The 23739-nt window shown below is 36.8% G+C and overlaps 1 long non-coding RNA gene across 4 annotated transcripts in view; it reads right to left on the bottom strand.

Annotated features, from left to right (window-relative positions):
* LOC134540533 (uncharacterized) overlaps positions 1-22536 on the bottom strand; it is a 40384-nt gene extending 17848 nt beyond the window's left edge. Inside the window, exons 1-5 of one of the 4 annotated variants that reach the window (XR_010076451.1) lie at positions 22430-22536; positions 18051-18185; positions 16743-16836; positions 12059-16646; positions 2801-2946 (exon numbers count right to left, since the gene is read on the bottom strand). This is a non-coding gene — a long non-coding RNA (uncharacterized LOC134540533). Of the gene's footprint in view, positions 1-2800; positions 2947-12058; positions 16837-18050; positions 18186-22429 lie in introns of those variants that run through there. The other 3 variants (XR_010076454.1, XR_010076453.1, XR_010076452.1) reach the window with 3 other exon arrangements.
* Between the last annotated feature and the right edge of the window lie 1203 nt (positions 22537-23739).

The following is a 23739-nucleotide window of genomic DNA, read 5'->3' as shown; positions in this document are numbered from 1 at the left end:
AATTTCTTTTTTGAAATAGGTAGGGATGGGTTGAATCCTGATTTCCTCGAATCCGAACCCTAACTCAAATTCTAGACTGGAATTGCCGAATCTCGAACCCAAACCCGAATCTTTTTAAACAGATGATGTCCACATGTCTAATGTAAGTGAGATGTATTCTGCTTGCACTAAAAGTCCCTTGACTTTATCACATGTAGTTTGGTACATTTCTGGTATAAGTGTATATAAAGACAAAAAATTTTTCTTGAGAAATTTCAGGTTTAGTACAGATTAGCGGTTACGATTTTTTCTATAAATAACTAGAGGTCTGCGAGCCTAAGAATTTTACTTCGAGCCGAGCTCGAGCTTTTGTGGTACAGTTACACTTTTGGGAAATTATATTTATTTTAAACTTAGTACGTATAATGTTTGAATAAAGTATTCAAATGAAGTGGGCTTATTAATTTTGGGTAACTATTTACAGAGTGTGTTTACATTTTGCACTGCTAGAAAAAAAATAACATTTTTTTCCATTGAATCTTACCTGTTTCCATTGGTTCATTATTATCCAACTAACATAACCAAGTATATGTTTGTGTAAATGTAACATATCTTTGGAAAAATTTCATCCTTGTCAATTTTTCTGGAGTCCTTACTGAGCTTCAACAAACTTAGCACCAAAAATCATGTTGTTTGAAAAGTACATTCACATTGTTTCAACATTTCCACTTTCCCTCACAATAATTCTGAGAGAGATTGTCACAGAGTATTAAATTCTGTTCTTTAATCTATCATGCAGAACAATAATTTGTTCTGCACGTTCAGGAGTTAAATTAGCTCTACGATTGGAGATAGTGTTTCCAGCAGAAAAGCATCTCTCACTGGCAACCTGCGTGGCTGGAATGCTTTAGTAAAATTGCTTAACCTGTAATGCTGTATTGCTTATCTGTAACTGGTCATTAAAGTTTAATCAATTGAAAGTAATAAAAATAAAATCAATTTACTTAATTCAATTTACACTTGCAAAAAAAACATACAATAAACCTACATGGAAATTAAAGTCTTTTTCAATATCCTGAAATCTGAAATATGTTTACTCATGTCATCAAATGTAGAGCTGTACTGAAGAAGCCGATTTTGCCAATATTTAGTTGAATCTGCATTTCTGCCGACTTCCGATACAGTACGCTTGTTACTTTTCGGCCGATATTACTGAAAAACAAAAGAGACTGCCATAACCTAAAAATCCATGAGTACCATTTTCACTTTTCGTAGTGGTACTGCATTCTTTCAGATCACATTATTTCTTAGAAACATGTGCCAACCGTACATATCAAAGTTTAACATCCTTTTTTTTCCAACAATGTTCTTTAATTTAATATGTCATAAATAAATAATACATTACTATCACGGGAAATATACATCTCCATTGTTACGGTAACTATAGTGCAAATAAGGTAGCTATCATGCTTCTGTAGTAATTATGGTATTCTACAAAGAATCTTGTTCTTTTTATGGTAATTATCTTAAAATAACTATTGGGTTTGTACTGTAGTTATGGTACATCATCCATATTTCTTCGTATGCTGTTGTTCATTTGTCTTTTCTTCATATTTACGTGTGCCATTATTTGAGACAGGAAGTTTCAGAAAAAATTTTAACGGACTTTATATCACATTTTTAATGGCGTAAATGATGAGACCTCGGGCAATTTAAACGCTTTATACAGAAAAACCTACCATGCGGGACCTCGTAGGCGAGTTTTACTGTATTTTTTTTCCGTAAATAGTAAAAAACCGAATCCTTTGACGAATCCTATATCAGACCTGCCGAAGCTTCGAATCCCCAGGATTCGGCGGATATTGGATTTGGTCGCCCCATCCCTAGAAATAGGAGACTTTGTCGACTTTGGTTTTTTTTTATGAAATCTGTTTATAAAAATGAATAGCATATTCCTTGATACTATAATTTTTCATAAATAGTTTTATTTTGACTACACGATGCACTTTTACAATATAATTATTTGTAATAAATAAGCTCTTCTAACTATTCAGAACAAATAAAATAAATCTGTTAAGTATTTTTTGTGTTTGAAATATCTACACATACTAACATCGTAATGTAATAATGAATAACTAATTAAAAAGCAGTAAAATCTTTCCAATTTTTTTTGTGCAAAATGTGGTACAAACTTCATGCTTAATAAATTACTGTCACTGAATTTAATATTTAAAAGATTACGTATTTTGATTAAATTTCATGTTTTTAATTTCATTCTGTGCTTTTTTTGGTGTATTAGGGATCGTCTATTAATCACGTGAGGCTCGAAAAGGGGAGGGGGGGGGGGGTTTCGGGAAAAATCACGAAATATCACAAGGGGTGGGGGGGTGTAGAGAGATATCACGTGTATTAATTTTTTCGCGCGATTTTTACTAAACCGAAAAGCGACGCGTGACCTTGACTCGCCGTAGCCAGGCAACAATATCCCAGCCCGCCGCAACATGAACCACCCGGCTCGGCTTGCCGGTTCCAGTAAGACTGTGATTTTGGCACCGAATACATGCGTAAATCACATATAAGCCTTTCCTTTATTATTTTTATGCCAATGAGAATAAAATAAACCCGCAACCTTAATGTGTGTCTGGACATTTTTATCACTGTGCTTAATTTTCCAGAATTAAATTAGATAATACCTATATTTAAAGATAATATTCGGAAATATTTAAAAATATTTTGTACCAAAAAAAATACACGTGATTTATTTGGTGTTGGGGGGGGGGGGGGGGGGGGGTAGTCTGAAACCTCACCACAAATCACTAGGGGGGAGGGGGGTTAAAAATTTGCTAAAAAAAAACATCACGTGATTAATGGACGACCCCTTAACTTCAATTTCTGTGTTACATGGTGTACTCACTTGCTTTTCTGAGCTATTTCCATTTCACCGCAATTCACCAAATAATCTTGTCCCTAGTAATCACCAATTAAAATCACACTTGCACATTATTTGCACAGCTGTAAATGTAAACAGATAAACAAATATCATTTTTTAAAAAATCATTACACAGATTTTTTTTAATATGGTTGCTTAGCAAAAAATTACATATAACTTAACATTTTCTGTAACTTTACAGCTAGGCCTATACTGGCCTAACTCTATCTAAAGTTACTAAAATGTTAGTTAGGTGGTATTGTTAGCTAAGCAACAATTTATACACACACTCAAAACCTCAATAATAATACAAACATGAAGGGACTATAATTGTCCCTTTTACAATAACGAGGTTTGTATTAATCAATATTATGAAAATTAATCAAAATTTTTATATAATTACTAAACCAAATTGACAATTTTATACAGCACAAAAAGTACTTTTTGTAAGGATAGTAAAATACAAATTAAGGCCGGCTACACATGTGGCTCAAAAATTATTGAAGTTATACTTCTAATGCGACTTCCAACAAGGTTGCGTTAAACGTTTAACGCAACCATGGAGAATTATTTGCATGCAATTAAAAATTATTTTTAATGATGCCAAAGAAGTATAACTTCTCATGCGCGTACCTAAGTACACGCACCCATTTTTTTCCACTGCATCACACTTAAAAGAACTTAAGAGAGAACAATGAAGTAAAGGTTTAGAAATTACTTCAAAATGACATAGTACTACCGTAATTTTGGGAAAAAATTATTTTCACCCTCTTTTCCCCAACCTACAATGAACCAAAGCTGACATCAGTATTATTTTAGTATAAAATTCACATTGTTTCTTTAATTTATTCTATTTGTACTAACCATCCTTTACTATGTGTAATTGTTTACCCTTGGAACAAAAACCACTTTGTATTGAATACTAACCATACATTTGTACCAAACAAATTACTTAATAATGTTATTTATAGGGACTATGAAAACACTTTGTATTAATAAGTGGTATTAACAGGTATTTTATTAACAAAGTTTCACTGTACTACATGTATGTGTACGGTATTTTTACCATCATTGTTTTAATGATTGAAATATTTTAAGTACCCATATTTATAACTGCAATAGTGCAAAAAAAATTGTTCTCGGAATTGTGAGTGGTGCTCTGAGTTTTTAAATTAGGTTGTGTTATTTAGTGCACATATCTGCAATTGTGGAGAACATTTGAATCACAATACATGTGAATAAAAAAAAATGGTTCACTATCTGATGGTGTCAGTATTCAATCAGAAGAGCTTATGTGAAATGGAATTAGAACAAAGGAAAATAAACCATCACCACTAAATGATAAAAGATTAGAAGTATTTTTTTATTTAATGATTAAATTAAACAGAAAAATTAATTTTTGATGATTAAATTAATTCATAATTTTTTTTAAATTGTTGATCTCAAATCTCATGACTGTACATATATATCTTTTTAAATTAATTATTAAATTAACTAGAACCTAAAGTAAATTTCTAATGATTAGGGACAAGATGATAAGGTGAATTGCGATAAAGTAGAAATAACACGGAAAAGCATGTAACATTAAAATCAAAGTTAATACAACATAATGCACCGAAATGCAAGAAAAAATCATGAAATTAATCAGCATATTTATCTCAGATTACAAATAATAATGTATGTACTATGTAAATACATTCAAAATAATTTTGCTTTTTAGGAAGATTTCGAAAAAAAATACTACCTATTGTAACCGTTACCATGTGCAACTTCTAGAAAATTTTTATATTGTTTTTTGTTTCATGGTCCATATATATATAAAATAATTTTGTGAACACGATAACTGTCACAATTTTTCACAAATCTCTTCCAAACTGATACATAAAATCTAATTGGTAGAAATAGGTTTTTTTAAAAAAAAAAACAGAAAAATCGCTGTAACAGCCATAGTATGGAAAATATCACATCAGTTTGTCTAAAACCATTTTTGATATGACCAGCCATAACTGCAAGGGGTGGGAAAAACAAGGATTGGAAGACAAAAAAAAAATTATTACTCCCTTAGTAAGGCCACAATGTAATCCGTTCAAATTGTTTGTAAATGTTATCATTTTTATCTAAAAATTTTGGCTGAATAAAATTTTTATAAGATGAACCATTGTTGCAAGGCATTCAAAAAAAAGGGTAGAATTTTAAAAAATTCATAATTTCCATACCATGCACACTATCAAATTCGTTCTAATTTATTGTAAAACCTTGAATTATTATCTACAACTTTTGTCTGAAAAATTTTTTATACAACCTACAATGACTGCAAGGGGTGTAATAAACAGGATTTGAATGGAAAAAAATTTATAACTCCCTTATTAGGCACAGTATAAAATCTGTTTAAATTGTTTGTAAAATTATAATTTTGATCTAAAACTTTTGACTAACAATTAATGATAAAACAAACCATTATTACAAGGGATTGAAAAAACCTGGGTTTGGAATAAGAAAATAAATTGAACTTCCTTACCAAGTCATTTTCTATTATCTTAGATAGACATCTGCGTGGAGTGGTTTTTCAAGTTGCGTCAAGTTCAAATTGAGTAACAACCCGCAAGTTCAGAGTCGAGTCAAGCAAGTTGCATTTTTCATACATTCATTAAAAAACTTAGTAAACCAAAAAATATTAAATTTTTTTATAACAGTAAAATAAAACCCTTTCAAGAAAATCCTACTTAAGAATATTTCCTGCATAAGTATGAAGAAATTAGAACTGGCATTGTAAATGCATACCATTTGAGGACTTTACTCTTTTAATAAAATTTTCCTGCTAACGAGTCTAAATTTCTAATAACCGTAAGAATTTACTTAACATGGATTTACTGTATATTATAGTAATGCAACAAAACAATTTGTAAAACTGCATTAAATAATAAATAATGTACAAACTGTAGTCATAATAGTTTTTACAGAATAAAAAAATTCAAACCTGTTCATTATATAATAATGTAAAATATAGAAATATTTTATACAAAATTAGTTTAACAATTTTGGTTACGTAAAAGTCTCTCATGCAACTGCTGGGGGAAAAAAAATATTGATCTGGTAGTTAGTCATTGTAGAGATATTCCAAAGAAAGTTCCAAAAATTCTTTCAAAACGTTTTTCAAAATGTTTTTCAAAACGATTGTTTAAGTTTAAGAATTGTAAATGTTAAAAAACGCTTCCGGTGCAAGTTACAATGTTTGGACATTCAGTGCTGCCAACTATTTGTCTAAAATATTTCTAATGTGGTAAAACTAGTATCACCAAACATACAGAAAAAAACCATATTTATTTATTTTAATTAAGGCCCAGTAATCCACTGTTTATTAATGTAAAAACTATATATACAACCTATTCCATTCATATAGATAAAAGTTTAAAGGGCGAACTTCATTTTGGGGTTCATGCCACCAATATTTTGGTTCATGGATGTACGGTTTACTGTGGCACGTCACATAAAAAAAGTAGATTGTTTACAATGGCAAGCGAAGATGCCGTGACAACAGATAGTAACGTATAATAAACACACTATTCACTTTCAACTTTCATTGTTCAGTCTAAAGTTTTCTGATGGTTTTCTATTCAATGTAGTGCTGTTGCAATGTAAACTACGGAAAATGCTTTTACATAAAGCGGGAAAATAATGCATTAATACTATAGGGAAATGACTAAGCATATAAAAAACGTTAATCACGGGAATACGTAAATCCCATAATGTAAAACTGAAGTTCTACTGTATTTATGTACATATTTAGATCATGTTATGTTTTAAAGTAAAGGATACTAGGGTTGTGACTTTTATTCTGAATTAATGAAAGAGTCGTAAATTTTCTAAAGGTACGGAACAAGAAATGAAGCTCACTCAAATTTTAGGTTTCTGAAAAGCAACAAGCTCGAATAATTCAAGTAATACAAAAAAAAAAAACTGGACTCAAATTTTGAGTACGCGCAGTTATCAAATCTTAGAATATTTCTTCCTGCACACAAACAAATCAGCAGCAAGTCTAAGGATGGAATCAACAACCAGCTTCGGGTGCTTGTAGAATCCCTACAAAAAAAAAACTATATATATTTAAGAACACCTTCACCATAAAACCTTCTGAGCAAAATAAAAATTAAACCTCAAACTGTTTCTACAACACATTCAGGGGTGACTACAATATTAATTTCGGGGGCGGGAATTTATTGGATCATGTTACCCACTCAAAAGTGTGTAACTTTTTTTTTTGTGAAACATAATATAGCAGAAAATAATTATACATAGTTCTAATAGCCAACATATTATTTAAAAAATATATAACTATGTATAATTCTTTTTTGCTATATCATGTTACCCACTCAAACGTGTGCAACATTAATTTTGTTTAATATACGTAATATAGCAGAGAAGAATTATACATAGTTCTAATAGCCAACAATTTATTTTATACATATGTATATAACTTTATATAATTCTTTTTTTGCTATACATTAACCACTCAAAAGTGTGTAACATTTTTCTCTGAAACATAATATAGCAGAAAGGAATTATACATAGTTCTAACAGCCAAAATTTTATTCTAAATACAGTGGAACCTCGATGCATGAATCCCGCATCTAACATTTTCGTTTGTTTATAATGGTCCCTTCAATAAGCCCATATAAACAACATTAAATAATTCAGTTTGTGTCGTTTTTGAATGTTTGTTTTTCTCGTATTGATCGCTCAAAATGTTGGAACGGGCCCTTTGTTTTTCTTGTATCGATCGTTGAACAACTAAGATGGCGGCTAATGTACTTCTACAATCGATAGTTGCGCTTTTACCTCATCGCTCGGGCGGTCTTTTTGTCTTGTTGGTAAAACTACGCACTTTTTTTTTTATGTATCTCGTGATCTTTGGTCTAATTCATTTCTGTTTTGTTTTATGTATGTACCTGTAAACATTTTTTGGCACGTGGTCACGTGAAAATACGGTGCATTTGAAAGTATTCAGCAGCTACATTAAATATATTTTAACATTTTTATTGTGACCCTGGTGATGGCCCGACCGAAAAAAGTAAGAACACTAGACGAGAGGTTAAAGATCGAAGAAGTGGAGAAGAATCCTGGCGAGAAGAGAGTGGATGTTGCTAAATGTCTCGAGATTCCCCCTTCTACACAAAATTCTGTCTTCAACAAATGTGAAGAAATACGTGCGCAGTTCAGCAAATACGGCCTATCAAGTAAAAAAAGAAAGACTGGTAGGGAATCTAATTTCAGTGAAGTTGAAGACGTACTGTTTAAGTGGTACCAGCAAGCAAGGGCTTCGCATATTCCCGTTGATGGAACAATAATAAAAGAGAAAGCGATGCAAATCGCACTGCGATTAGGCATCAAAAATTTTTCCGCATCAAATGGATGGTCTACAAGGTTTAAGGAACGTCATGGCCTAGTCTCCAAGAAGGTCTGCGGGGAAAGTGCATCAGTAGATGAACAGGTCAGTGGTCGTTGGTTTGACGATCTTCCGAAGATACTTGAAGGTTATGAACCTCGCGATATATATAACGCTGATGAAACAGGCCTGTTCTATAACTGTTTGCCTGAGAGAACACTTGCAGTGAAAGGAGAAAATTGTTATGGGGTAAGCATTCTAAAGACAGACTAACAGTGTTGTTGTGTACCAACAGTGACGGTTCCAATAAGTTACAGCCAGTTGTAATTGGGAAATCGAAAAATCCTAGGTGTTTTAAGAATGTGAAAAAGCTTCCAGTAAAGTATGAATCAATGGATGGATGGATGCATGGATGACTGCAGATACATTCACTTCATTTTTGAGGGCTTTGGATTGCAAAATGGGTTCTCGTTGCAGGAAGATTCTGCTCTTTATTGATAACTGTGCTGCACATCCACTAGACGTTAGTTTTTTGAGAAATGTGATGGTTGTCTTCTACCCTCCAAATTGCACTAGTATTTGCCTGCCACTGGACATGGGTGTTATAAAATGTTTTAAACACCATCATAGGAGAATGCTAGTCCAGAAAGTTGTGTGCCTGCTGGACATGGCCACTGAAGGCAGCACTGTGGGACTCAAGTAGAATGTGCTGCAAGCTATCCACTATATTGCTGCAGCATGGAAGAAGGTGACCCCCACAACTACCACAAACTGCTTTGCCAAGTGTGGTGTTGCATGTGGTGCTCTAGCTTCCTCAAGTGATGTTCAGGAAGAAAATGGTGAAGATTTTCATGGTGATGTCGAGAAACTGGACACACAGAATGTTGGCTTCGACACATATGCAAGAATTGACGAAGAAGTTGCTACATGTGGTCCTATTCGAAGTGTACAGGCCTTGTGTGAAACAACTCGAGCTCTCCAGGACAGCAGTAGTGAGGACTCTGACACTGAACCAACACAGACTGAGGTGGTCCCGTCATTTGCTCAAGCACATGCTGCTTTTGAAACAGTGAAAGCATTCTGCTATTCTTGCAAAGTTAGTGACACGGATCAGGACACTATTTTGCGAATGGAATCAGTGATGTTCCATTTGAAAAAAAAAAATACCAACACCAAACAAACTTCAATAAAGTATTTTTTAAAGAAACATTAATACATATCTACATATACACTATTTGCAGAGCAAAACATTTTTCTGTGAATGTGCATTTTTTAGGTGGTGACTTTCTGGGCTAGGATTAGTACTATGCAATATTTTTGTGCTTTAATATATGTACATAGCTACATACATACATTTGAGATATGTAAAGTAAACTGTAATATATATTATGGAACTTGCAAGACGTATACATAAAGTGAAATATCAGAAATTCTTAATTTTTTAAAATCTGTTTGTTGTTACTATTTTGTTCTGTTCAATTTGTGAATTGTGTTAATTGATGTACATATGTATTTTAAAATTAGTGATCTGCTTAATTTAAAGTAAAACTGATTTAACAAATGATTACTATTATTTAAATTTTTTATAATGAATTTATTTATAATAAGCTCGGAAACCATTGCTTATGCATACATTTACCGAGGTCTGTAAACAAATCCCACATCTATTGTTTTCCTGCATGCATTGTTTTTTTCTGCTGGTCCTTTGTAAAACGATGGATAGAGGTTTCACTGTATAGATAACTACTTACGTAGACCAGGGCGAGACACCGCTACCTTTCCCGATGCATTTCTCTGGCATCTGCACCGCAGTCGCATGTGACAGTTCGTGTGAGCAGCGCGCCACGAACCACCGCAATGGGACGGAATAGTAGCAGTGCCTCATTCCCGTAATTTTAAAAACTGTACATGATATTGTAAACCTTTTCTTTTTCCGGTCCCAAGTGTTTTGTGTTTCAGCTGGCTAACGTAGAGAGACAAGTTTAATTGATTTAAGTGAATTAGGTAACCTGAAACAGAGACGGAGCAGAGCCGTCCCGAAGCAGACCTGAACAAGGCCTAAGCAGTCACTACTTTTGAATATTAAATTACTTTTTTTCTTTGAGTTCTGAAGGTGTCAGAGGATGCGCCTCAATTGTCAAAGTGCATTGTGTGTTTTTCCACTAATAACTCGCTTTCGTTTTCATTCTCGGGGCTTTCCTTGGTCGGCAGTCTGTTTAACTAAATAATATTCACCCCACTCTAGGGTTATTTCAAACTGACTACAGTGAAACCTCATTATTAAACACCCTGTTAATACAAAACTCTTATTAATACAAAGTGTTTTCACAATCTCTTCAAATTACCTACTTAGGAGTTTTTGTGCTAAGTAATTTTCTTAAATACAAAAGTATGATAATTATGTATTACAAAGATATTATGCAGTTACTTGTAGTAAAGGATGGTTAATATAAATTCCCCAGAATAATATAAAGAATCAATGTGAAGTTTCATTTATAATAATACTGATACCATTGCTTTTTTGGCTCATTGTAGGTTATGCAAAAATGATTGGAAATTTTATTCTTCAAAAATTTTGGAGGTAATTTGTAAACCTTTGCTTTATTCTTATTTCAAACATCCTTTTAAGTTTGATAACAGTAGAAAATCTTTTCTTTGAGCCACAGGTGTAGTCACTCTAAAATCCCAAAATTTATTTTACAATCCCTAAAAAAAAAAAAAAAAAAAAAAATTGTTTCGTATAAAATGTGAGCAAGGGTCATTCACTCTTTCCGCATGAAATCAACAAACTAAAATAAAAAAATATACTTGAACACCTCAGAATTTGATGAAATTTGGTATGAAGGTAATCCTCATAGAAATTTAAAAATATTTTTTTTTTTTTTTTTAATATTTTAAACTGTTTCAAAATCACGGTCATGTAAAGTTTCCCCAAACTCCGCCAAAAAAACGTAACCAACATATTTTGAAATCACCATACCTTTTCTCCTAATTCAGCTAGAGATGGGAGGGTGTCATTATACTCATTTTTAAATGCTCTTTCTTTTGATTGATGCACAGCACAACATACTTTCTTATAAAAAGGGTCTTTAAGAAATCAAATTCAAAAATTTTATTTTGATTTTCTCAAGAAGAGAATTTTTTCAAAATTTTCACAAAATTCCTACAAATAGTTTATACTTTTGGTAAGAGATTCTCAACCAGAGATAACCCAAAATTTCCCAACTTCGTGCATGTACCCGTTTTATACACAAAAACACTTAACGGCATTATCGGGAGTAAGGATAATACTACTCAGCCCCAATAGGAGTTTATGGCCCAATGTTCTAAGTACAGTTCCACATGCACCGTGGCACAAAACAGTAAAATGTCAAACTCCACAACTCTGGCAGTATTTCCTCATACAAGGCAAATTAATTATTAATATCACGGTGAAGTTTATTTACTGGCTTTACTACCCAAAAGTTTTCTAGGGTAAAGTGCCTCGAGCAAAACAGGTGAACTCAACCTAGTAAAAACTCGGCCTGAGGAACATTAGATAAGCCACAGCTCCGTAATACGAGTCGAAAGGGGGCGAAACAACTAGGCCTTGCCTCTCGTGCCTAAATGGGCTGTAAGGTGTTGGGTGCCTATAGCAACAGTACTTCTAGAACGGTTATATTGCACTCACTAAATTCCTTGGGGCCCACACTCGTGAAAGTTAGTTTCAAACGAAAGCACAGCCAGGTGCGATGCTACGCCTAGAGCAGACGCTGCCAATGACTTACTTTCATTTGCGGCGCTGAGGAAATCGTGTTGGCCCGCACTCCGACAGTGTGGACCTCGGCAGATATCTCAGTTGCAGCCCAAGTCCACCTCGCTGTCCTGGGAGGCCGAAAACCTCGGTGCTCGACACCTCATTGCAGGCGACCTCTCCACTCCAGTCAAGATTTTCAAGTCCCTCTTCCGAGGCACATCACGGCCGTCCATCTTGCCGCGACGCCAGCGCTCCCGCGGACGTCTCAGCCGACACAAAAAGCAGACGTGCCAACATACTGCACCAAAATTGTCCGCGGCCAGTTGCCACCAGCGTCGCCAGACGTGCCTTTGTAAAACTTAAATAAAAAAGGCTAAAACAATAGAAGGTATCGAAACAGTAAAATAAACCAGTAACAAAATAAGCGAGCAAATATAATGATATTAACCTTTAACTAGCTTTAAACTAAGTCTGGGCCAAATAACTAACATTACAAGTATAATTACAGAATGGAAAATAACAAGTTATTAAAAATTAACCAAAACAAACATTATCAACAAGTTACGGACTAAATTCTTGTGGCACCAAATTAACACAGCGTGACGCCATACACTATCATTCGTAACGAAAACCAAATTCTCAGGCTTACAACACTATGTATGATTCTTTTTTGCTATATTGTGTGCAACTACACATCTTAAAATTCTACCCTATGGTACCCATAGGTACCTTTGATAGTGAGTGAATACTTCCCCATACGTTGAACTGCTACAGAGAATTTCCATGGCGAGATTATGTCATTAGTAGTAATAACACAGAAATAACCCCAAACTGGAAGTACAATACAACACATGATAAAATTAAAAACATAACACGAAATGCAAGAAAATTAATCTGAATGACCTAGTACAATATGGAAAACTTCAGAACATACAAAAATGTTTTTGACATGGGCTTAAATTCTAGGAAGGGGAGGGGGGCTGGAATTAATAAGCCCCTCACTGAGGAAGTCGCTTGCACTTGTAAAAGCACGGCTATGAAATGGGACTGACTGATAAACGTAAACTTCTAAACCATGTTTTATGGAAACTTTCTGTATATTTTAAGTTTTCTGCTTATTGCATGCATATAAGCCAAAAGAAGGGAAGTATACAACATACAAGCAACCTATTCAGAGATTATTTGTGTCTGTTAAGCCCTCCCCTACTCAGTGAATTTTTGCGGGCCCACGTACAAACCCTACACACATGCACCCCTCGTTTTTAAGGTAATTTATTTCCCCCTAAAAAATACCGAAATATTTGAAGGTAAATTGCTTTTGTTCGCATTTTAAAAGTTTAATAAAATTTAGGTATAAATAAAAGTATTAACTTCACAAATGCTAAATACAGTAATTTTAAAATTTATTTGTCAATTAACAGATTGTATACATTAAAAAGGAATATTTTTATCATTTTTATCATAGTCAAAAATTGTTTGTAATGTGTATATATCAGATATTTATTATGTTGCAGGAAAAAAATCTTAATTTCTCATTCTTTTTGGCTTCATACATGTAACACTCTTACATTTCAAATTTTTTTTGTCAATGAGTCCCACTTGTTGAATCTATTGGTAAAAAAATTAATAAGAAATATTATTCAATTTGAAAATCTGAGTCAAACATCAAATTATCCATTAATACAAAATATTTTTTTGGAATAATTGCAGACCCCTAGCATGTATGATGGCACAGAAGCAATACTACAGACCAGTTAAACAAATAGTGACGTCTTCTTAAAACCATGCTGGCTCACGATACAACACTACTTTCCTGTATGCTCGTAAGCGGAACAGTGAGTGTACAAGTATTTTTCTTTATAAAGAAATATTATACTTGAACGTTATGTAGGTACTAGGCTTCACCCATGATTGCTCTTATTGACGCCAACCTAAATTTAAAAAAGTTTTTTTTTTTAAATATAAAAAATGTATTTTCAAAGCATGCATGACATTCTGATATATCACAATGTTGTTACAATTGCACATCTGATATTTATTTAATCTTATTTTCTAATTTGGTATGCCTTAGGTAGGTTTGCATTAACTAGTAGAACTATTTTCTCGTTTCCCAACTAAAAAAAAAAAAAAAACATTTAGGGAAACATTTACAGAAGTAATCATGGGTCGAGTAGAACGTTTCTTCAAATTTGAATCTTGAATTTGGTTCTTGAAAGAGTGTCTCGAATTTGAATCTAGATGCAAGTTCCTGCAGCATTTGGCCGGGTGGTCGCCACGGCAATTGCGGCAGGCCGCAGGCTGGGACGCAGGCCGAAGGCATTGCAGCGAACACAACGTGGAGACTCGTCGCAGTTGTGGGAGGCGTGCCCGAACTCCTGGCAGCGGAAACACCGAACCAGCTCCCCACCACCCAGGAACGGCTCAGCCACAACAACCGACATCGCACAGGTTGGTCAGCTGAAGGGCCGAGTGGAGAGAAGAAGTACCCTGAAGCACCACAAGAAAGAGGGGCAGCGGCTCTGGAGACTCCTGACGAGACTGCAAGCGGACAACAGAAGAATGGAGTATGCCGTGCTCCGTGAGGGCCTCAGCAATATCCTCAGTGGGGGTGTCGATATGCAGGCGCCCAAGGACGATCCTCAGCGCACGTCCAGGAGAGGAACCACACACACGAAGATGCTGGACCACGCGGAAGTGGTCCTCGCGATTCGCCGCCTGGTAAGTGGAAGTGCGGATGTAGTGCGTCGCCTTGAGGTCGGCCGTGAACAGTGTGCGCAGCGCAGCCATGTCCTTAATTGGCGACGGAGAGAGCCCCCCTTTGCACACTATCAGTGGCGGTTTCCTCGGCTGAGCCTGCGTGAGCGGCGTAGCCGCAGACGGCTGAGGTGGTGCGGCAGGCGGCGTGTGTGAGGGCCAGCAGACTGGGGAGCGACGGCCACCGCGCCGCGGGACAGAACCCACGAGACCGGGACGACGCAGAGCGAGCGGGAGAAGCAGATTCATCACCAGACCGCAACGACGAGGACTGAGAGGCCCCAGAGGACTTCACACGCTGGTGTCTGGGATGCGCGCCATCCGTCCAGTCATCAGAGTCATCGCACCACGCGGTGGCCACCGCACGCTTGCCGACACGTCCCTCGGTGGCCTCCATAAGATCAGCAGAACCGTCCGCCACGCCACCGGGGGCGGAGCCATGGCAGCCGCAGACGAAGCAGACGGCACCACCACGGGAGCTGGAGCCGCGGCGACAGCAGCAGGGCAGGCAGCCGGGCGAGGAGGCGACAGGCACGGCAACGGCGCCACAGACAAGGCAGGAGAGGCGCCAGTCGGGGTCAACAAGGACAGACTAGGACCAGACGAGGCGAGGGGCACGGCCGGCAGGTGAGGCGAGGCGGGGGCAGCACCGAGCAGCGACGGACCGGGCCCAGAAGCAGCAGCAGAGGCCGACATGCGCGACGAGCACACAGTCGTGGTGGCAGCGCAGGTCGTCAGCGTGATGGTCGGCGAGGAGGCGGGAAGAGCGACCACGGCAGGCGGATCCCCCAGCACGGAGCACGAGGCACCCGCAGACTCGTCCAGGGAGGAAGAGGAGCCACCAAAGGCATGGTCCGGAGAGCCGCCAGAAGCACGACTGGCCGTCGAACGAGGCAGCGGCGGCCCTGGCTAGCTGCGGCGAAAGAGTCCAGATCAGAGCGCACCTCTTGCGAGCGCGACAGCCCGCGGCCTCGGCGAGCAGCGCGCGAGCGCCGCGAGTTGGGCCGCGACAGTGAATCGTCGTCAGAAAGCCCCGCAAACCTGGTAGGCAGCAAAAACGAGGCATCAGAGTCGGGAATCGACTCAGGCACACGAACAGCAGGAGAAAAGGTGCGGCGGCGTTCAGCCATAACGAAGCAGCAAAAAGGTCAGGCGAACAGCACACAGTAACAAGCGCGAAAACAGAGCAGCAACAAACAAGGCAAAAAAGGGACGAAAATCACAAGCAAAAACAGCAATCATGAAAATCGCACAAAGCCAGGCACGAAAAACCAGAAACAGACAGCAAAGACAGTCCAAAGCACCGGAATAACAGCACAAAGAATGAGACCAGAAAATCCGCAGCAAAAAACCAAAACAGCTAACGACAGAGACAGCAAAAACATCAGAAATACAGCAAAAGAAGCAGCAAAACCGACCGACGAGAAAACTCGCAGACAGCAGGCGAAACAGCGCTCAGGCAGGCCAGCACAGTCGGCGGGCAGTGTGATGGAGGAGGTCATTGGTGAGGATCGTGGTCACCGCAAGTTCACGCAGCCGGGGTGAGGCAGGGACTGACTGACGATCCACTGGAGGGGGCCGTATTTACAGTCCTTTGGGCCCCGACCGATCACACCGAAGAACAGTCCGGAAGCCCGCTGCGTAAGTTCGGCTCGTCTGTAGTTCCAGCGCCGAGCCCGCGAAGCCGATCTGAGTCGAAAGGACCCGAGCGGGCCCGATGGCTTGCTGCCAGGCATGCAGAATTCGAACAGTGCGCGCCCCTGTGCTGCGGTTGGTATCCAGGTGACAGGCAGGGGAGCAGTCTTGAAATTCATCAAAGTTACGCAGTGCGAAACTGCGTAACAGCTGAACTTATTCAACACCATCTGAAGAAAAAAAATTCAAAGTCTGGGTAATGACATACTGGTGCATGACACATTTCCCCTCAAATTACTATCACTGAGGATTGTCCATGACTTTACCATGTTTTGAAGTAAGTTCCCTGACTTTTCCTGACCAATTTCAACTTTCCTGGCTTTCCCCTGATAGTCCCTGACTTCCCAGTATGCAGGCATCCTGTGAACAAATAAACCCCGAGCATTGTACCTGGTGGCAAATACTAAATAATTTCTTAATAGCTTCTTTAGAGATGATAATGTAGTATTATCAACCAAATAGCTGCTAGTTAATGATTTGATGAACTTCACTTCCTAAAATATTTCTCATTGAATCTTTTTCCTCAAATAACAAAGCTTTCAGATATTAAATAATGTTATTTTAATATTTAAGGATTTGGTTGACCCATCCCTTTAAACAAGACATTAAGAAAGAAAGTTTATTTTTCAAATGTACCAAAATGTACTAAAGTACCCTGACAGTTAAAAGGCCCAGAGTCCAACTTATTTGAAAATGGTTTTTTGTACCGTTTCCCGATTGGTCTAAAAAAAAAAACACACATTTTATGACATAATGAAGTCTTAAATCCAATACAGCGATGAGTTATACTGAAATTTATATTGACCCAAACTCCAGTTTGAAATTGTTTTCCTTATTTCCTATAAAATATAGTTTTTTTGGAGATAGGGCTTTCTATGTTATGGGGTACACTAGTAAATTATAACAAACTATGAATATCAAGTTAAGAGGTCAGGATAAATCTGCCGTGCTTCATAAGTTCCAAGTGTGATATCTGGCCAAGTAGTGAATTTTCCATGCGTTAAGAAATTGCCTCATGCTGGAATTATGATAGCATGACGGATGCGATGCATTGAGGGTAAACATTTTTCTAACCAATCCCGTTTTGCCGCATCCATGACATTAGTGGATATGATAGACTTCCCGAATATTAATATTTTCAATTTCCATCGCGTCGCGGCCGCCACGTTATTGCAGAAATCATCAGAACTTTGTTCCGAAAGAAGGTAAGGCTGGTGAATTGGTAATACAATTATTATTTGCGTATTGTTTAAGTTTTGTTTAGTACATATATCTGTGAAAACTCTGAAATTTGTTCACGCGCACTGATTTCTTTCCAACACAATATTAAAAGTACTTCTCTCAAACATGTTGATTTAATAAAAAAACCTGCTAGCACTGATGGTTGTTGTATGTTTGGTAATTACTTGAGGACAAAAAAAAAATTTTTTATTGGAAGGTTTATCTTTGTTGGTAAAAAAAACCACACGTTCACATTACTTAACGTGATATTCATCTTTCACGTCGGGTCCTTATTGCACCCGTCGTATTATCGTGATTCCAGCATCACTTGGTTTGAAGATGAAGTGTCCTACCTCACGCCAACTCTAAGGACATGCTTCGTGGACCACAGGAGGGAACGGCAAACCATCGCAGGATCATCTGACCAAGCCCGCCGCGTGCTCAATGCAGAAACCTCGGAGAAGGATGAGGGGCGACTCGTAACAAACCTGTAACAAACCTGAAACTTACCCTTTTGCACATTAACCACCGCACACATATTACATGTATCTGCTGTTGTGTGCTTTCGGGCAAGACTTAATTTTAAAAAAAACCTTAGAATCATTCACACAAGTAGGGTTTCGTGCCTAGCTTTCCTTACAAGACCTGCAAAAATAGGTATATCTTTTTTAAACACCTTTCCAAAAAAAAATTGTTTATGTCTAAGTTCTGATCCCGCTGGGCCGTTCCAAATTTTTTATTCCAGTGACGTATCAGGAATCCAAACATCATCTCAACCATACACTTGTTTTACAATTTTTAAAGTTTTTAAAAAAAAAATTACGCCTTTTTTTATGTAAATGGTTTATAAAATGTAATCAGATTAAGTACATTCAGGTAATTTATCAATGAATGTTATTTAATATACTAAGCAAGTCTTTTCATGTTCTTAAAACTTGCAAAACTTACCTAACTATATTGTACTTAATAAAAAAAAGTTTCTGCGATATTTTGTGCAAAAACATTTTTGTTCGATCTTCATTAATTTGAACATTAAGTATAGGAACAAACCTATTTGTCAGTATATTAAATAATAAATAATAAAAAAGATAACCTTAATATGTAAGAGAACTTTTTGCATTAACTTCCATGGGCCTACTAGCTGGCCAAATTAATCAATAATGAATTTATGTGTTTTTGTTAAGCCCATACATTAAAAAAAATATATCCTGCCTGGAGTAAGCTTTCTATGACAGAATCAACATAAAAAGCTTGTTCTGTGATAAACCCTGAGGGCTAAGATATCAGCGGATAACGCATATACATGTATCAAAAACCCAATCTGACAGATTCACTCAACTTTCCGTTTAACACCAACTAAAGAATTTTCCATTCGTTTTTTTTATTCAAATGGAGGCAGTTTAAAACAAAACCCGAACTAAATGTTTGACTACATTTGTTGAAAGAAAGAAAAAATTGTCAGTTTAGTTTTAACAGTTTTCTGCAAATAAAGGCTGTAGATTATATGCAAAGATGTACATTATTGATAACTAATAATTCACATTAAAAATCTAAATGTCGTAAATTGCTAAGTTACAAACTGGTAGGTACGTTAAGTAACTGACTGATATTCTTCACTCAAAAGATTTAACACTTCCCACCACATTGTCAAACATCATAATATACATATTACAATGAAGCATGACTAAATCTAAGAGAACACACGAGTGAGTGAAACCAATAAGAAGTTAGATCATGGATGAACCACTTTGGATGTTATTTCTGAACAAGTAAGGTTCAAATTTCACTGACAATTCTATAGCAGAATAACATTTAGGTAAAAAAATATATACAGGCTGTATCAAAATTCATGTTACAACGCTTGAGGGTAGAAAGCTCTTATTATTTGCAACCATTTTTACCAATAAACATGTTGCCGGAAATGCGTAGTTAAGCCCCTGTAGCCCCAGAAAGAGTCAGCGTAGGCAACCCGTTGGGCTTTGTGCGAGACAGACGATGCTGTGGTGTATTACGTGTTTACGACGCCGGGCAGCGCTCGAGAGGACTGTACGATGTCGAATGCTGACCCCTGCCCCTTTTTACTTGCATTGGTGGCGCCCTCACATCTTTTCTTCCGTTCGTGCCGTGCCATAGCACTGCGCAGCGTGACATCGCAGTGTCGCAGTGTGTTTTGATATCACTGGTGGTCTGTCGTTGACTGTTCTGTCGTACAAGCAAACTCGTGGTGTCATTTCTTTCGCTGTGGTTCTGAAAAGGGCAACGTTTTAGTGGAGCTCAATGGAGTACACGTTTAGTGAGTACACGGACATGCTGCTAGTTTATGGGGAAGCTAGACAAAATGAATGAGCCGCCCGTCGTCTGTACGTAGAACGATATCCGGGTCGTAGGATTCCAGCTCACACCATGTTTGCAAGACTTCCTCAGCGAATGCATGATACTGGTGCATGTGCCGTCACAAGACTAAATGCTGGTGCTCCACGCATGGTTCGTACTCCCAGTTTTGAAGAAGATGTACTTCAGAGATTTGAGGAGAGTCCGGATACAAGCAAGGGTAGAAGGTTCCGATATGGACGCTGACAAAATGGCTGTTTGGCGAGTTCTTCATGAGCAACTCTTGTACCCGTACCACCTTCAAAAGATGCAACACATGGGTCCGGCGGACTATCCTCTTCGCATGATCTTTTCTCGTTGGTACATTCGAAGAGTATTGAGGAACCCCGAGTTAGCGGTTTTATTCAGCGATGAAGCCAAGTTCACTCAAAACGCTATTCTCAATTCGCACAACAGTCATGTTTGGAATGATGTCAATCCGCATGCAACGTGTGTTACAGCTCGCCAGGAACGTTTTTCAGTTAATGTGTGGGCCGGTATTGTTGACGGCGTACTCATCGGGCCTTTTTTTCTTCCACCACGACTTACCGTCGCCGGATACCTCCACTTCCTTCAGAACGAACTACCAGGTCTTCTTGAAGAGGTTCCATTGCATGTCCGACGTGTGATGTGGTACGAACATGACGGGGCACCACCTAATTTTTCCCTGCAAGTGCGAGAGTACTTAAACCAAACATTTCCAAACCGATGGATTGGACGAGCGGGCCCTGTCACATGGCCGCCAAGGTCACCGGACCTAACCCCGTTAGATTTCTTTCTGTGGGGTTACGTAAAAGGGCTTATCTACGCTACGCCAGTAGAAACGGTAGAAGAGCTTACACAGCGAATCATTGAAGCGTTCGAAATCATAAGGTCGACTCCACACATGCTCCAGCATATCCGTGAAAACATGATTCGCCGTTGCCACCTCTGTGTCGCTCAAGGTGGGCGTGTTTTTAGCCGTTGCTTTAGGCTGTCACGTTGTTAAAACGTATGCAACAATTTCAATGTTGTGAAACAAACCCGAAGCTGTGATTGATTTCAGAGTGAAATTAAAATCTCTGCCACGATTAAAAAGGTTATTTCTCTACTCGAACGCCCGCACATCCACAACATAAAACTCTACAACGGGTTGCCTACACTGACTCTTTCTGGGGATACAGGGGCAACATGTTTATTGGCAAAAATGGTTGCAAATAATAAGAGCTTTCTACTCTCAAGCATTGTAACATGAATTTTGATACATCCTGTATATATCAATTTTCTTTTTTTCCTGGCATGTATTTAATTTATTCATTAAGAAGGCCTTCAAGATTATTCAAGTAGTTTACAATTACCTTAATATTTTACAAGAAGTTATGTTAGCTATATTAAAAAGTGTTAATGGTTGTTTAGGTTAGATTGGCTACAATTAATGTACTGTAACACTGGGTTGACAGTGGGTTAGATTTTGTTAGCAAAAATAATTATAAAAGCTTACATAACCTAACCAACAATTCACACCATGTTACAATGTGTGGTATGTATTCTGTATCATGTATTCAAGTTTATCCCTTCATTCTGAAGGCATGATTATGTATACGTTGATACTGTAGTACATATGCTTGCTGTTTTAATTCAGTATGCTAAAAGATATTGGACGTAACAATAAAACTTGAATCTCACAATACAAACAAATTAATTCAGGTTTTGTGAAAATATTTTCTTTTGTATACATTTTATGGTCACAATTCCTCGTTATATCACAAGTTTTTGTTATTTATAGGATCTTTCTATATGCTTCATTAAAACAGCAACGCATCACGTTCCACAGGATCAATGTATAAAGGATCAAGAGATTAACTAGGATAAGTGATATGGAACTTTTACCCAGTGTTTTAAGTAAATGTTGCTAAAATAACCTAACCAACCGTCCACACATGTTTTATAGTAGGCTAGTATCACTATACCCTTCTACAGAATGATTGGAAAACATGAACGGTATTATGTAAATGAATGATTGCATTATCTTTTTTTTTTTTTTTTTTTTTTTTTTTTAAAAAAAAGTAGTTACTCTGCTACAGAATTACCGTTCAAACTTTAATAACATTTCTGTAAGCACCTTAGGTTTCATAGCTCTCATCCCAGAAACTAAAATTTAATTTCATGTAGAGTCTTGATCTCTGAGCATTTTTAACCAATTCTGATTGTTTAAAATTAGATATTTTTTGAACATCTCAACAAATTTTCCTTTTTTATTTCGTTGCCATTCAAAATAACTAATTTTAACGAGATTAAAACCATCGTCAAAGTAGTTAAACATTATAACTTTCACATTTCCAACTTACAAAAGTGTTACTTAAAGCTACTTATTATTGCATACCGTTTTCTCTTCGCATGTTTCTTTAAAAAATTTAAGAAAATAAAAACCACAATTTACAAATAAAACTATTCAAATTCGTGATAACAAACAATCTCACAAACCATATACAAAACGTTAGCATTTTTGTTGGCAACACTTGTAGGTCCTTGTTTGCATTGCTATCTAGCGAGTTCTTTTGTACTACGATTGTAGTATAAAATTATTTATTATGTTACACATTTTGGCCGTATATTTTAATATTTCTTCATATTGAGAACAGATATTTTATAATAAAGTGTAAAGTAAATTAAGATATATACATTTTTATGGTAATAAATTTATTATACTTCTTTTAAAGCAAATTTAACAGTATTTTAAATTTTTATACACGGATGTTTTATCTTAAATATTTTACATATATATACATTAATTTCATCACTTATATACAACGGAGGTCCGGAGTCCCAGACGGCAATCCTCAGTTATAAGCTCTATGGTACCGAAACAATTTGCTATGCATCTACGTTTCCTGAAGGGGCGAATTTGACTTCCGTTTTGTTTCTGTAACTTTTATTATTAATTTATTACAGGCTTTTTTTTTTACCGCTATATCACCTGCACTGAAAAACTCAGATTACTTTAGACTTTCATAACACTTGTTAAAAAAATTTGTAATTTTCAATAAGGATCGTCTAAATTTGTTTAGTGGTAAACGTAAAAGTTTGACCATAAAGAGTGGTGTGTCCACAGCAGACGTTAGACACGTAAAGCTAACCAGTCATACACTAATTGCAAAGTAAATGGAAAATTACTCAAAATGTCAATACACATTTATGAAGTTACTGAGTTTACATTCAAACAAATTTTTGGTCGTTTTTCTGATTTATTATTTTAACTTTTAGCAGAGGAGAAAAAGTTACAACATGCAATTGTTTTTTTTAGTAGGGGAAAAAAAAATAGTTCTACTAGTTAATGCAAACCAACCTAAGGCACACCAAATTAGAAAATGAGATTAAATAAATATCACATGCGCAATTGTAACAACATTCTGGTAGATCAGAATGTGATACATGCTTTTAAAATGCATTTTTATATTTAAAAAAAAAGCAATCATGGGCGAAGCCTAGTACATAACTTTCAAGTATAATATTTCTTTATAAAGGAAAAGAGCAACCAATCAATTATTTATTTATTTCAGATGGATTTCAAAGACATTTTAGCCGTTACCATGGTGCGGCCCTCAGAAACGTTTTGACGTGACGTCTAATAAATCGATGAACGCCGGCTGCACGCACGAAAAAGTGTCCAGTAACGCACATTGTCCCGTTACG

The sequence above is a fragment of the Bacillus rossius genome, chromosome 17, assembly GCF_032445375.1.
Source record: "Bacillus rossius redtenbacheri isolate Brsri chromosome 17, Brsri_v3, whole genome shotgun sequence".
Lineage (NCBI taxonomy): Eukaryota > Metazoa > Arthropoda > Insecta > Phasmatodea > Bacillidae > Bacillus > Bacillus rossius.
Note: the sequence above shows the minus strand (reverse complement) of the source record. Positions and strands in the feature narration are given on the sequence as shown.